Here is a 13,188-nt window from a genome sequence, read left to right on the forward strand (position 1 = left end):
TTCCTTGGAGCTCTTCAAGACCCACCTGGACACGTTCCTGTGTGACCTGATCTAGGTGGGAACTGTTTCTGCAGGGAGGTTGGACTGGATGATCTCTAAAGCTCCCTTCCAACCCCACCACTCTGTGATTCCGTGATTCCCTGACCATGGCCACCTTTGAAGAATGACTTGTTCACGTCAAAGCTGGCATCACAAACCCAGTCACAAGGTGTCCATCCTACTCCTGTAGAGGGGTCCCAGGGCAGCCATTATTTGAGTCTGGGCTGAGCAGACTGACTGCACACGGATGAGGAGAGCTCCCACCTTCGTATTTCTTGTAGAATAAGCTTTCCTACTCTCCTCTCTCGGTCAAGCACTGGAGTCTGTTTTGCTCAGGACCGTCACTGGCAGCGAGCCCTCCCTGCCCTTGTCTCCATCCACAACGACCTTGGTGATCTTTTTACTGCCATTTCGCTGGGGCCTCTGCCATCCTAACGAGGGTGGGGGTGGATGTGGGCACCGAGCAAGAGACTGTCGTGCTGCTGCTGGGCTGCTTGGGCCAAACCACCACACACACACACACCAGTTACTTACTTACTTACTTACTTACACACCCCCACTGCTCTCACCAGTTGCCCCCAGCAGAGAACACTACACCTGACAACTTGTGGTTCCCACTCAGATGGGCTGGCATTCGGACCTCCATCTGTACCTAGAGCAGAGAGCTCCCTTGCCCTAGAAAGCACTTGGATGTGCAGGTATTGGGAAAGCAGGACAGGCTGTGGTGACCAGCTGCAAGGCAAGGCCACAGAAGTGGACTGATCAGCCCCCTGTTTACGTGTGACCTGCTCCTTTCAGCCCCTTTTCTGTTTTCCCACCTCTGTTCCTCCAGAAACCACCTGATCTCACCCTTTGCCTTGGTTTGGTCCTTTCCTACACATCCCATGGCAAGATCCGCGAGGCAGCAGCAGCCATCCTGAGTTGCCACGGCCATGCTGGGGAGCTCTCCCCTTGCCCTCCTCGGTGAATCTTTCACACAGACCTGTTGGAACTCTTTTTCATTCATCTTTTCAATGATTTCTCAGGAAACACAGCAATTCCCCTCCTACACCTGGCAATTCTGTCTTTGTTAAGAAAGCACTGAAAGCCATTCAGAGCTCCAGACCAGCCCCAGGACATTTCCCAGTGCACATATTCAAGCAGGAGCTATCTGAAAGGGAAGGATCCTGTTCTAACAGTCTTCACCTCTGGGGTGTCTGGCTGGGCAATGGGACATAGAAAGTCGTCTCTCATCTCAACAGCAGACAAATCCCTCATTTGTACCACTTAGAGGAGGGTAAAGCAGGGAGTGTCAGGACTCAGCACACTTTGGCTTGCAGACAGAGTCAGGCCCCATTAGGATTGGTCTGATATTCTGATTGTGATCCTGTTCCCTTTGCTTCTCTGGAGCAGGAGTTGTGTCCTGCTTTGTCCAGGACAGCTCCATCTCCAGGGTGGGACAGAGCAGAGTCTGCAGAAGTGCCCTTTGCAACAGGACTGTCCTGCTTGACTTACGGCCCAGATGCTTGTTGAGGAGTTACTTGTGTGTGAAGTCATCTTCAAGGCAGCACAAGGGAAAACACAGGGCAGAGAGGAAAAAGACTAATGGGCACTGCAGCTCTCCTGACTGCACTAAGGCACAGAGAGAGGAGCCCTTTCCACATCGTGTGCCAAGATTCCTCCAATTTTCAGTGATAAAAGTGAGTTCTATCCCAAAAAAGAGCCCCCCTGACACAGAAAAGCTGACTCCTCAGCAGCACGGGAGCAGAGCTCCTGCCCCTCACAGCCAACACACAGCACAGCAGAGAAATGCATTTCATTGGGAGGGTAATTACCTGAAGAATGGAGTGGCTTTGCTCAGAGGAGTCTGTCTTCTATTTTCTCTGCACTTTGCTGTTTTTAAAAGGCTCTCCTTCAAAGGAACAGCAAATGCCCAACAGCAGCTGCAGCAGCCAGTTCCTGCTCCTGCCCTTTGCAGACACGGGGGAGCTGCAGCTGCTGCACTTTGGGCTGTGCCTGGGCATCTCCCTGGCTGCCCTCCTGGCCAACGGCCTCGGCATCAGCGCCGTAGCCTGTGACCACCCCCTCCACACCCCCATGGACTTCTTCCTCCTCAGCCTCTCCCTCTCGGACCTGGGCTCCATCTCCACCACGGTCCCCAAAACCATGGCCAACTCCTGCTGCGACCATTGGGACATCTCCTACTTGGGACATGCTGCCCACACATTGAGGAGTCTCCTTTTCATTTCAGGAGAGTGTTATCTTCTCACCATCATGTGCTACGGCCGCTCCCTGGCCATCTGCCCAGCCCTGCACTAGGGGCCGCCCTGGGCAGCAGAGCCTGTGTCCAGGTGGCAGCAGCTGCCTGGGGCTCTGGCTTTCCCTAAAGTTTCTGTACTTTACTTTCTGTCAAGTTTCCTTTGTCTCCCGTGATTTTCTTTGGCAATATTAGACTTTATTTTGTAAGGTATTTTCTACGATTACTACTATTTACTACCATTTCCTACTACTTCCTCTTCTTTTTCCCTCTGCAAGTGCTTGAGGTGTCTGGGACTTTGCAGTCCTAGGGACAGAAGGACGTGTCACCGGTGCAGGGGGATGCAGAGGGTAGATGTTGTCCAGACACAAGTGTTTGAACCTCCTGCCAATCAGGCTCAGCGCTCCTTCAACTTCATGGGAGAGGCCTGGAAGACAAGAATCCCACCCAAGGTCAGCAGCACAGGTAGGCTGAGGACACCTCCAGCCCTGCCATGGGAAGCAACTCAGCTGCCAGAAGCCTCCTGAGCTGCATTGACCCAACTCACTAACAGACACTTTTCAGCCCCAATTGATCCAACATCCTTCCCAGTCAAGATGCTGAGAAGCATCCCCTATCTGCTGCTTCAAGCCCAAAGGGATCCTGCAAAAGGGGCTGGTTCAGCTCCAGCAGCCAAAGCTGCTCAAATGCATTCCCAGCCCTACAACAGAGGCTGCACGTGCCCAGGCCCAGGCCACTTGCCACATCCCTCTGCTGGAACAGCCCTGAGCAGAACATTTTGGTAAAAGCCGTGGCCTAGCCAAGCCACTGAATCCATTTCTAGTCTAATTAAAGCCCCCAAGCTATGCTCTAGACTCTGAAGAAAAAGGCTCCTCTTACCTTTGATGTGACAGACTTCGTAGTCATCGACATCAGGGAGCGCTGAGAGAGAAATTTTGGCCCCAGACTCTCTCCTCAAGCTGTTAATAAATTGTCCTTGCTTGCCAATCAGATGTGTAACTATCACCTTGATGAAAGACAAGAAAGCAAGAGTCAAGGGGAGAAATGTAGATCAAACACCACTGTGCCCTGGGGCTTCTTTTGCCCATCTTCCTGGTTCCTGCAGCTAATTTGGAGGTTGGGTTTGGACAGGCAGCGGGAGCGTGACCCTCCTGCACAGGGGAAAGCATCACTATTCATCCCCTGCTCTTAGGAGCTGTGAGCCCTCAAAGCCTTCTGAGGGCTTTCAGAGCGTCACCCTGACAGATCAGGGTGGAAGGTGCTGGAGAAAGACTCCAGCAACCACCAGCCCTGGGTGTAGCTCTAACATGCCTCTTCTTTCCATCTCTGCACCTCTTCTTCCTTCCTATTGGGTCCCCACGGCAGCTGAAAGTGCCTCCGCAGGGCAGGGCAGGAGGCACGAGCAGGACAGCGGCTGCTTACCTTTGGCACCTCTATTGCCCAGACAACCACTTTGGATTTTCCTCTTTGGCCGCGCTTCTTTCGGGTCACTGTCTGCCACTCGGGACCGTCTGTGTCCTCCGAGTCCTCGTCAGAGCCATTTACACCTGCAATACAGGCACACAGGTCAGCATTCAGACAGCCCACACAGTGCAGCTGCCACACAGCAGGCCAGGCAATGAGATCCTTTCCTAGAGAGGTGACACTAAGCACTTGCTACGCATTCCATGGGGATGCTCCTCCATCAGGTTCCCCAGGATGTCACGAAGGGTCAAGTCCCATCACACACCCTTCATGCCTGGGGAGAAACCAGCCCACCTCTGGGAATGCAACAGGAGCAGGCCCAAGTTCAGCAGCAGCCCCTCAAACACAGTGACCCTTTCCCCAGCGGCAGAGGCAAGACAGTCCTGTCCAAGTGCTGACCAAAACTGCCCCAAGTGGAGCAGCAGCCGTTTGTCGTGGCCCCAGCCCAGCCAGGTGCCCAGCAGCCCGGCACAGCCCTTACCTGCCGCGCCACGCGCATGGCTGCCCGCCGCCAGCAGCCCCGCAGCATCCCTGCTGGCAGCTGTGTGCTCAGCCGCTGCCGCCGCCTCCAACAGCCCCCGCTCAGGGGCAGCAGCGCCGGCCGCCTGCGGAGGGGCATCAGCTGGGGCGGCTGCAGCCGGGCAGAGCCCAGCGGGCACATCCCGCGCGGCACCCGGCAGCGCTGCCTCAGCCCGGGGCTCTGCCTGCGGGGATGGCGGCAGCGCAGCGGCGCTCTGGGCACTGCTGGGCTCCTGCCCGGCTCCTGGCGCTGCCGGCGCTGCTGCCGGCCGCTGCTCTGCGTCACTGCCTGAGCCTGAACCCTGTGCGGGGCTGGCTGCAGCGCTGCCGGGACACTCTGTGCTCTGCACGGGGACAGAAACAGCAGCAGGGACGCTGCTTTCCCCTGCACATCCTGTTGTCTCTTGTCTGTCAGCGTCATCCTCCAAGGGGCTGGGCTGAAATGTCATTGCTGACACCTCTGGAAGGTCAGCCTATGGCCATTCCTCTTCCAACGAGGAACACAGACTCTGAGGGACACAGGCTTCCGTCTGGGGCCACGATTCCTTCTCTGGGCCTCCTTCCTCCAGCTCTTCCTCAGCAGCAGTGGCCGGTTCCTCACGGTCTCTGGCCTGCGCTTTTCGGGAGGAATAGAGCCACCAGCAGCCCAGCAGTGCCAGCGCTCCGGGCACGGCGTATGGGATCACGCTGCTGAAGCGCAGAGACATTGCACACAGCCTCAGCAGGATCTAGCAGGAGACACAGACAGCACGTTCAAATAGACACAGGGAACAAAACAGGAAGGCAAAAGTTTCAGAAAAGCCTTGAGGCTCCTGTTTGGGCCCAAACCCTCCTCTGTAGCTCCCAGTGCCTCCTTTTTGGGCCACAATCAGAACTAGCACAGAGCAACACTACTCATAGCCCTGGCCAGCCTAGAGAGGTGCAAGAAGATGGATCACGAGGTACAGAGTTGGATCATCCTTACCTTTGGAAGAGGCTGGAGAAGTGGGCAGCAAATGAGAGATGGTTGGAAGCAAGCAGGAAGGCAAGTAGCCAAAGAAGGAGCTGAGTCCTCCCGAGGGCAGCTCAGCCCAACTGGCTCTGGCTGTCCCGCTCTGAGGCTCTACAGCCCCTGGCCAGGTGAGGTCACAACGCCGGGTGGGGTCTGGAACAGCCCCTGTGTGACATCAGCAGCGCCCTAAGGTCTCCCTCTCCCTTGGTGACGGCCACAGCGCTCCCCCTCCCCTGGGATGGCCTCTGGAATCACTACTAGCCATAGTTTAGAACTACTGCTAGAGGCACAGTATCGTTCACACTGACAGGAAAAGTCTAACACTGAGCAGGGCTGCAGGGAGGAGGCAGCTGGGGTGCAAGAAATCCGCTCCACAGTGGCTCCCTGGGACACCAGCACGGAGGCCGGGACAGAGCGGAGACTCTGTGGGCAGGTCCTGTCAGCTCTTGCAGAAGAAGGGAGCTGCATGGTACTACAGAACTCTCCTGACAACACAATATACAGCTTGTGAGTTCCAAGTGCCAATCAGGACTCAATAACCAGTGTGACTTTCAAGCAGGGATTCTTTTTGGCAGCGCTGGGCACACAGGGGATGGCTCCACCAGGTGTGTGCCCTGCTTAGAGCAAAACTTTCTACATGTGCCCAGACTAGATCTGCATGTTCATTGCACTTCTTCATGAGTTTCCCCCATTGTCCTGCCTCAGTCTGCCCAGGTCACTGACGACTTATTTCATAGAGACTGATGTCACTCACCCACGTCAATGACAGCAGGTGGTTCTCCTTCACTCAGCTCCAGAGGGTAACCTCCAGGGGCATCTCCACTCAGGGAATTACCAGACATACCGCAATTGCCCTGGGCCCATGGCTCCAGCCTGGCCAGGGCCCTCTGAAGAGCCTTCCTGCCCTCAAGCACATCTATACACCTGCTCAGCTTGGTGGGATCATCATACTCCCTGAGGGTGAAGGTTTAGCCCTGACTGAGTGCCAGGTGCCCACCAAGTTCTAACATCACTCTCCCTCCTAACCTGGACAGGGGAGAGAGAAATATAACGAGTGGGTTTGTGTATTGAGACAGGGACAGGGAGATGGCTCGGCAATCACCGTCATGGGCAAAACAGACTCAACCTGTGGAGAAAAAGGTTGGATTTATGAAGAAACGATAAGAACAAGGAAATGAGAAACAAAATAATCTTAAAACACCTCCCCCCACCCCTCCATCTTCCCCTGCACCCCCTGCCCCCCCCTGCCTCAGCTACCTAAAACCTGGCCCAGGCAGAACCACTACAGGGGTGACCTTCACCTCGACCGGTGACAGCCAGGAGACCGAGACCTTGCACGACGATGGCCGTGTGGCCTCGATCTCGGCCGACTGTCACGGCTGCTGCCTTTGCCTCTCCATGGGGGTGGCGGCGAAGGGTTTTCTTAGCTTTTAAGGAACTTTCACATGATTCCACACACGTTCTTCAGCATCATTCCCCCTCTGAAGGTCTTTCATCAGTTTCAGATTTCCTTAAAAACGACCTTGATCTTGTAATTCCGGAGACAAAAACTGACCAATACTCACAAAAGCCACCAGTCTGCAGTCTGGGTGAAAGTCTCTCTGTGCTTTTACACGAGACAGACCAAAGAGGAGATGAAGACCATTTCTCTCACTGAAATGCTCCAAAGTGCTTTGGGGTAATGGTTACCCCAAATCAGAACAGGGAGATGCAGAAAACCCAGCACCTACACCTTTTCACTTTCTCTCCTCCTCACGCCTGCCAGGTGGTGAACGGGGTCTTCACAGAGCAGATTTAGTCAAGAAACACCTGCTCCTGAGCAACTGCTGCCCCATTACAACTCTCAGCCAGCTGTCACCTCTGCCACACTGGAGCTACTCACCTACACAAGATTCCCCTATCACTGCCAATCACCTTGGATCATCCCTCATGATCCAGGTGTGGAGTGGAACTCCTCCCGAGTTCCCCACACAACCTGCTTCTCCACCACAGACGTGTCAGGCAGTTGGATAGCTTCTTTTCAGCCCTTCTGTATTCTGTCAGTTCCTTTGCCAAATCCCTGCCAAAGCAGGCGACAGGTTCCCTGGCAGCCCGGCTGCCACAGATGCTGCACCAGGGCCCAACAATGGCAAAGCAGCAGCAGGCCAAGAAGCTGGAGAAGCTGGTGGGATGATGGGTGGATCCTGCTGGCTGGAAATGGTTGGCTGGAGAAGAGGTTGCAGGTTGTGTGTTCTCACTTGTCTGAGGAGTGTGGCTGGAGGTGGAGGCGGCGGCAGCTGCTGCTGAGGCTGCTGCTGGATCTGCTGACTGCAGCCAGTGTCATTCCTCAAGTTGTTCACAATCTGGAGGCAGAAACACTGTTAGAAAAAGGCACCATGAAACTTGAGGTGAGTCGGGAACAAAAGCCTCCACAGAGGCTATCCCTGTAAGGGCTGTCAATCCTAAAATCAACCCAGAGACAGATACATGAGCACATCCCACTAAAGGCTGATAAGAATGACTGGTCACCCAGAGCAGCTGCATTCAAAGCACTTGAGCATTAACAGCCCATCGGAAAGGGAGGCAGTTGTGTGGAACAAGCGTGACCTGAACTGGCCACATTGTCTGTAAGGAGCTGTCAGCTCCTCTAACCACAGATCATGGCCTGGAGAAGCCAGTTGGGCCTCAGCCCATTGAGCCTTGCCTAAGGAGACCTCAGTGAACATTTCCTTCCCTTCCAATTGGTTGCAAACAGACTTTCCTCACAAACCCTCTCCACCCAAGCCATGGGGCTACCTTGCGCAGGACTTGTTGGCCTCCTAAGAGTCAGGAGAAATGTCTGTCTGATGACACGTTGGGCACTGATGTTCCTCAGGTTCCAGCAGTGCTGTTCTAATACCTGTGATGAATTAGAACCATCAGAATAGCTCTGAGCCAAACTAAGGAAACGTTTAGGGTTCAAGTCAATGACAATCAATTACAAAAGCATGTGGCTTAAATGCCTGCCTGTCTGTCTGTGGCAGACCCCAGTAAGTCACCAGAGCTGGCTGTACAGTTTTGTGGGAGACAAAAGGGCTGTGGGCAGCCTAAATGCCTTCCATATCCAATCTGGAATTCACCTGCACCATTACGCTCTCTTCTCATACTTCACCTTCTGCCTGTAGAGATCATTGAAGCAGAGACGTTCCGAGGGAAAAAAAGAGCTGGCTGCCTTTTGTTTCTGTCTTTAGCACGAGAAGAGCCCTTTGCTGTTCTGAGGGTACTTCAGTTTTCAGTAGAACAGGTAACAGAGTCGCTGTGTCATCTATTTCGGCTTTCACAAGATCAGATGTGATGTTTGGAGTTAACAAACATGGCAGTAACACTTACAGTCGTCACAGTCACCGTTTTGACAGCAGGGAATAACAGCTGCGTCCATCATTAACTCTTTACACAGGGGACATAACAGCTCCTCAGGAACAGGAACATCTGAAGAGGAGGAGGAGGAGGAGGAGGATGGCTCCTGTGGCAAGAAGGGAGGCTTTTCCTTCTTCTTCCAAGCCTAAGCTGCCCTGGGGGGAGGGAGGGTGGGGAAAGAGAAACATTAAAGACTGGGAAAGGAAAAGTCATCCTCTCAGACTAGTAAAATCCCTTTCTGACAGCTGGAAATGCATGGAATGAATCCCACCTCTGCTCTGGAAGAGGGTCAGTGCAAAATGCAGGCTCACAAGGAGTTTAGTCTCCGAGTCATCACATTTCAGAGAAGGAGGAAGTCTTTGTAACAGCTTCTGCAAAAGGAGCCCTATGACAGAAAACCACAAGTGCTCCCAATCCCTTTCTCAAACAGCCACTCTTGTCAGCACACAGCAGCACCTGCTCAGTTCAGAGCAACAGCACAACTTCAGCCTGTTTCACACATGCCATCTGATCAAAGGCAGAGGAAATCTCCAGCCAGCAGCCAGTGGTGAAAGTTGACAAGAAGCCTTTGAAACTTCAACCAGAGGCAAAAGGAGCTTTCCAAGAGAAAGACTCCCCAGGAACAGCACTGAACTCTTGGTCAGAAATGCAGGTTCTTGGCACGCTACAAGATGAAACAACTTCCAGGGGCACCAACAGCAGCACTGCACTGTCTTCATATTGGAACACACGACAGATGGGAAGGTTGAGATACATTGACACTGCTGCCTCCCTCACAAGGACAGATGCTGGCCCGTCTCTCTCTCACACACACACATGGTTCCTCTCGCTCACTCTCTGGCCAGTCCAATTAGCTCCCCACTTACGCGTTACTGGCTGCGATGGCGTATTTCCCGTCGCTCGTCAGCATCGCGCCCTTCGTGTCGGGATCATCCACCTCCACCATGAAACTCCTGGGAATTCCAGTGCTCCTTTTCATTCTGGGAACAGCATCACAAGGGATCAGAACTTCAAATGAAGCATTTGCAGCTAGACTCTAAAGCCTGAACATCAAAATGCTGTGTTCTCAGAGTCCAGTGACTGTGGAAATCTCTCTGTGCACAGACACTGCTCTCTCGTGGTACATCCAGTGCAGCTGAAAGGCTTTCAGCCCAAAGTCCTGTGACTCAGGAGCCCTGTAAAGAAAAACCAGAACAACTCATCAGGCTGCTGTCTTGAAAACCAGCAAGAACAAGCCCCACCGCGCCCACTGCCCCCAAAGCACTCACTAGAATAGAAAGAGAACAAAACTGCAACAGACCCAAAAGCCTCACACACCCACGTGTGGCAAGAGTAACTGACTGCAAGCCCGCTTAGAGGGGTGCACCCTAAACCACACCTGCAATAGAACAGGTTGTTGTCATACAAACAGGTACTGAGGAGAATTGAACTGGACTAGAACTATGAGCTCATTTCACAGATACCAAAGCACTGCAGTTGCACAGGAAAGGTCCCTCAGAACAGGAGATTACTGTCTTGTGCATTACCAACTGAAGAAGGGAAACCAAGAGCAAGCAGGTGTCTTGCTGAGGACAGCAGACCACATTACAAGGATCACAAGTGCATCTTGAGGACAACGGCTGGTAATGCATCTGTGACACCTCTGTCTCTGAGAGGAAAATCATGTCTTTGAAATCCTTAGGAAAAGCTCTCCAGAAACTCATTTCCACCATGGGTCAAATCCCTGCTCCTGAAGCCCTGCATTTCATTCTAATGGTTTACACACACTGACTAAACACCCAGTAGCGGGAAAAGTAAAGAAAATAGCATCCCTGTTTTAAATTCATCTTCATACAACAAGCTGACACAAGACATGCCAGGGGATTTAGATGCACTAGACAGAAAACAGCAAGGCTGCTGCTGACTTTGAGCTGAATGTCATGACGGCATTGAGCTAGATCTTTGCCAGGCCCGGAGTGCTTCACCACCGCGGCACTCTCAGCAGAAACACCCTCTTTGTAGAGAAATGGAGAGAAGAGGCAATCACAAAAGGACAGCTGGAGACTGCCAACACACAAACAGTAACCCAAAAGTACTTCAGACTGCCGCTCAGTCATGGGCTTTGGAAGGCATTTGCAGTAGTTCTCCACACAGTGCTCTGTATTACACCTTGGTAGTTTAGACTTGGCTCTGCAGATGAATTACCAGCCTGGCTAAGAGCTCCAGCTGCACTGTGCCTCACCACTACTACCTTGTCAAGTCTGGATGTTGGCTCACACACACAGGAACTGGACTGACCCAAAAACCACAACCTGGGCTCTGCAGCACCGATGATCCAAGTGAGTTCAGGTGGAAACACATTTCTGAGCCATGCTCCTTTCTCCAAGACTATACGTCCCAGTCAGAGAGAAACTCAAACAGGCTGTGCAAACACCCCAGGAAGTCCATCCTATGAATACATCAAGCACTTCTGACTGTTTTAATTGTGGTAACTCACCTCTCCTTTCCTGAGCCATAGAAAAGAGCCAGAATGGCTGCTACAGTGAGTAGAAGCTACTAATTTGTTGTAGAAGTTGGAAATGTAATTATAGATGGTAATATGAAAAAAAAAATCACCTGAGATTTCCTGCACAAGGTCAATGGAAAACAAACAAAACACTCCCAACAGAGCTGGCTGAAATTCCCCAAGGTTAGGAAGGCACACAGGTCAGCATTCAGACAGAAAACACAGTGCAGCTGCCACACAGCAGGCCAGGCAATGAGATCCTTTCCTAGAGAGGTGACACTAAGCACTTGCTACGCATTCCATGGGGATGCTCCTCCATCAGGTTCCCCAGGATGTCACGAAGGGTCAAGTCCCATCACACACCAGGCTTCCGAGAGGCTGAACCACTCAACCTCTTCCAGCACCTGGTGGAGGATACGGCTGCCCATGCCAAGGCTCTGCGTGACTTTGATAAGCTGAAAGATAAGCTTGCAAGACTGCTGATCTACGGAAAGCGATAGAAGTCTCCAGGCAGAGCTCTGTTGGTGAGGCTCACAGCTGACGGCAGATGGACACCTCATGTAGGAGGAAAAATGGAGCCCATTGCCTCTGGGAGCTTGACCATGTACATAGTTAGTTGTTTGAAGACACAGTTGAATAAATGTCTGTTTGAACAAACACTGAGGCTGTGAGTGTCTGTGCATCCCTTTGTGGGGAAGGCAGACACAGGCTGCTGAATGCTGGGCTGCCCAGATGCAGGGAGCATTTGGCAGAACAGCTGAGGCAGTGGTCTCTGATTTCACTGATGTCCCTATGTTGGGGCAATTGGAATCATTTGTCATCCTCCACAGATGAATACTTTGTCAAGATAAGGACAGGGAGATAACTCAGCAATTGTCATCATAGACAAAACAGACCAAACTGCTGCAGAAATGGTTGGATTTGTTAACTGTCAAAATTGAGTAAGGAAATGAGAGATAAAACTGAATCTTAAAATGCTTCCCCCCACACCTCTTTTCTTCCTGAGTTTCTACCTCCTCCCCAAGAGCAGCAGAGTGGGATTGGGAATGAGGGCTACAGCCAGTTTATCACGGATGGTCTCTGTTGCTGTTTTCTCTCAGGGGAAGACTCCTCACACTGTCCTTAGTACAGTGTAGGGTCCCTCCCACATGAAATAGTCCTCCATGAACTTTTCCAACATACATCCTTCCCATGGGCCACAGTTTTCATGAACTGTCCCAGCGTGGGTTTCATCCAGAGGAAAACAACCCTTCAGGAACAGACCGCTCCAGCGTGGTTTCCCCATGGGGTCACAAGCCTTGACCGCAAACCCAGTCCAGCGTGGGCTCCACTCACCACAGGTTCCCATGTCCTGCCAGGAACTTCCTTCCCAGGCAGTCACAGCCTCTCTGGGACATCCACCTGCTCTGGTGTGGGATTCTCCATGGGCTACAGGTGAATCTCTGCTCCACTGTGGACTCCCAGGGGCTGCAGAGGCACAGCTGTTTCACCATGGTTTTCACCACAGGTTGCAGGGGAATCTCTCCTCTAGTGCCTGGGCACCTCCTTCCACTCCATCTCCCCTGACCTTGGTATCTGCAGAGGTGGTGTTCTGACATTCTCACCCCCTTTTTCTCCTGTGGCTTACCACCTACACAGCAACTGCTTCCCCTTCTCAAATATGTTAATCACGTATTTGAGGAGGAGTTACCTCCAGCACTCAGCCTTGGTTAGCAGCGGCTCCATCTGACAGTTGTCTGACACTGGCCCTGTCAGATGTGCAGGTATTGGGAAAGCAGGACAGGCTGTGGTGATCAGCTGCAAGGCAAGGCCACAGAAGTGGACTGATCAGCCCCCTGTTTACGTGTGACCTGCTCCTTTCAACCCCTTTTCTCTCTGTTTTCCCACCTCTGTTCCTCCAGAAACCACCTGATCTCACCCTTTGCCTTGGTTTGGTCCTTTCCTACACATCCCATGGCAAGATCCGCGAGGCAGCAGCAGCCATCCTGAGTTGCCACGGCCATGCTGGGGAGCTCTCCCCTTGCCCTCCTCGGTGAATCTTTCACACAGACCTGTTGGAACTGTTTTCCATTCCTCCTT

Source organism: Colius striatus, unplaced genomic scaffold (genome assembly GCF_028858725.1).
Source record: "Colius striatus isolate bColStr4 unplaced genomic scaffold, bColStr4.1.hap1 scaffold_38, whole genome shotgun sequence".
Lineage (NCBI taxonomy): Eukaryota > Metazoa > Chordata > Aves > Coliiformes > Coliidae > Colius > Colius striatus.